This window comes from Zingiber officinale, chromosome 1B (genome assembly GCF_018446385.1).
Source record: "Zingiber officinale cultivar Zhangliang chromosome 1B, Zo_v1.1, whole genome shotgun sequence".
Lineage (NCBI taxonomy): Eukaryota > Viridiplantae > Streptophyta > Magnoliopsida > Zingiberales > Zingiberaceae > Zingiber > Zingiber officinale.
In genome coordinates this window covers 13,542,571-13,545,787 of record NC_055986.1, presented here as the reverse complement: position 1 = coordinate 13,545,787, position 3,217 = coordinate 13,542,571, and the positions used below count along the sequence as shown (strand labels likewise).

The 3,217-nt window shown below is 36.9% G+C and overlaps 1 long non-coding RNA gene across 2 annotated transcripts; it reads right to left on the bottom strand.

Annotated features, from left to right (window-relative positions):
* Positions 1-515: 515 nt before the first annotated feature.
* On the bottom strand, positions 516-2,625 carry LOC122051217. Of its 2 annotated transcripts, none has more exons than XR_006131398.1 (4): positions 2,192-2,625; positions 1,409-1,971; positions 1,040-1,329; positions 516-852 (listed from the first exon to the last, which is right to left on the bottom strand). It is a non-coding gene; the product is annotated as an uncharacterized LOC122051217 (long non-coding RNA). The 2 variants fall into 2 exon arrangements; XR_006131397.1 differs by having other exon boundaries at positions 1,169-1,329; positions 2,192-2,623.
* Between the last annotated feature and the right edge of the window lie 592 nt (positions 2,626-3,217).

Here is a 3,217-nt window from a genome sequence, read left to right as displayed (position 1 = left end):
CTCATGAACTTTGAACATATGTAATTTCCTCCCCCACACTTAATTCTTTGTCCATTTAGTCGATTCAACTCACCAAGAATTCAACCAAAACTCCCAATGAAAGAATGACGAGCAAAGTTGATCAAGAATTAAAATACTAGATGAAAATGTTTAAGAAACACTACAAGAAAAAAGCTAATAGACAACGCTTTTAAAGCGTTGTCTTTGTGCCTGAAAAAGCGTTGTTAAAGACACTGTTGTTAAAAGTTTGCTCAACGACAACGCTTTTAAAGCGTTGTCGTTTGTAGCAAAGACAATACTTTTGCAACGCTTTAAAAACGTTGTGTATTTTTTTTGCAAAAACATCATTATTGCAATGCTTTAAAAGCGTTGTCTTTTTAAAATAAAAAAATAAAAAATTATATTTAATTTTTTATTTACAAAATCATTGTTTTTATATTTGCAAAACCATTATGTTTCTTTGACCCTACAATAGAAATGAAATCAACCATAAGTTAACAAAAAGAACAGAGTCATGACACATCAAAACCAAGTACACTATATATATTAGAGATAGATACACAGTGTACATAAAAACTAGGTACATAATTCCCAAAATGATGATACTATTGTCAACATGATGTGACTGTTCAATTTGCACAACGATCTAACATTGTATTTCCTTTGGTCTCTATTGAAGTTACAGATTACAGAATTCTCAAAGAAAATTGTTTGCACATGATTGGCAGACTTTGATTTAGAGCAACTAAATTTGTAACTTTACCAACTTTTGAATGCAACTTGAGCTTAAAGTTTCACTAATGGCCATCTGGGTTTCTGTTCCAAGATGAGTACGATGGATCTCCAAGGGTCCTGCAAGAACAAGTGAACCAATTTGCATGAGTTGTCACTAGGTAACATCGAAGTTGAAATCAATTGGAGCAACAAGTCTATTAGTTCCAAGTCAAACCTTGTTAACCTGATTTTTGCTTATCAACTATAGAAAAATGTATTCATTGTACTGCATACCATAAATGCTAACGACGAGCAAGATACTTACCAAGGCTTGAGCAGATAAAGAACCATGAAGGCTACCACAAGAAATATGCAAAGGCTACCGATTGTAAGATATGCAACACCAATGAAACCATTCTTCCCACCTATTCGTGAGGTAGTAGAAAGTACCAACCTCTTCTCCCCTTCAAAATTGTAAGTGTTGTAGTTGTTCTCTATTGTCATTGAGATTTGTTCATTGGCTGCGAGGTCTCTCTCAATTCTCCCATAGAGTTTTCTAAACTATGGCAAGGCAGCTGTCCTCATCCAAACAATGAGATATTCTTGCTCGCTCAACTGCAAATTTTATTACAATGATTGCTACCAACTTGAATACAACATATGATATAGAAATGAAAGACAGAAAAACACTTACAGCTTGGCACCTCATATGAGACCACCCTGCTGGAAGTATTTAGGGTAGACATCACTGCCAAATTTGTGATCTTTGTCACTTTGCCAGGTGATGTTTTTTTTCTTGTTCACCTCGATGACTTTGCTTTGTGTTGCAAATGAGTATGTGTCATTGAACAAACTTACATCTAAATGTAGTAGTTAAATGTGAAAGTAGTAGTTAAATGTGAAAAATAAATACCAATCAACAAGTATAACTCATAAGGACATTTTATCATACACCTAGTCGGCAATATTTAACATGAGTGGTTGAGCATACATACTTTTGATTCTTTTCCTTCTCCACCAAATGAACACAGACACGATCAAGAATAAAAGGATGGCCAAAGTTGTAGCAATGACTATGATCTTCACGAACCTCTTAGATTACTTTTTGGAATTTGTTGTTCTGAAACCTTTTGATTCTGATAAAAACAAGAGGAAAGGAGAGATTTTGATGTGTGCTTACAGATGTCAGGAGCTACAACAAGGCTAACAAAAAGATCGTCGCCGCCTTGTGAGAACGTCCTCATGTCGATGGAGCTTCTGTGTGAACATAAAATAAATGAAATGGCTTTCCTAAGACCAGGAAAACAAATGAAAATCAACTAAATTAAATAAAACTGTAATTGCCTCTAATTACTACTAAATCTTGTAAGTTGCATAGAAGCAAAAAATAATCAATGCTAAACATGATCGCCAACAGTGAAGCAAGAACAAAATCTATGATGGAAGAGTAACAGAAGGAAATGTACAGTCGGCTTACCCTGTGGTACTTAAGGAGATCAAGGATGTCGAGGACAATGTCGTTGATGTAGCAGAAGTCGGAGGCCTCGCACTTCTTGGCGTGGTGTAGTCCGTCAGCCCAGTTGATGGCAATGGTGGCATCTTCGCGGTTGATCTTCACGGCGGCGCCGATGGAGCCGTCAGCGGAGGCCTGGTAGAACTCGAAGAGGCCTTCAAATACAAGACAACCCTCTCTAATATTGAACCACTTTAGCTGTCGAGCGGACGCAGAGGAGGAGGTGGAGTCGTACGTGAGTTGCCCTTGCGCGGAAACGAGGGCAGCGGTGGCAGGCGAGATGAAGGCGAGAGGGCGTGAGAGGAGGAGTTGGATGGAGAAGGCGAGAGATGAGAAGTTATGAGAGGGGGTCGGGAGGTTTTCGGAAGATTGGTGGGTGCGAGCGAATGAAACCTAGGGTTTTTCAATTCCTTACTTGATCCAACGGTTTGTATCATTTTAGATTTAATTTAGATGAGAACTTGATAATAGACAACACTTAAAAAATGGTAATAGACAACACTTTTCAAGAAGTGTTATCGTTGACCCACAAAAATCGCTAAAAGACAACGGTTTTTAAAAAAGCGTTGTCTATCAGTAAGAAAATAAAGAAATAGACAACGCTTTTCACTAAAAGCGTTGTTAAAAAAAAACGACAACGCTTTTTAAAAAAAGCGTTGTCTTTTAAGTGTTGTAAAAGTCCAATTTTCTTGTAGTGAAAATTGTGAGGAAAGGAATTAGAAAGTATGAAGGGAAACAAAATTGACAAAATCCTCAATTTCCATGCACACAAATGCTATTGTGACTTTGAAAAGAAACTAAGCAAGTTCTAGAGTTTAATTTGCTATGAGTACATGCCACACAAAGATAAAATAATAGAGTTTAGGCTTGTGGTGGTCCTCTCTAGGTAATATTTATGCAATCAAGCCCAATTGATCAAATTGGAATCCACCACCATTTTAACCAATATCATGTAAGTAGAGTATCCAATCATGTCAAATGACCTAAAGT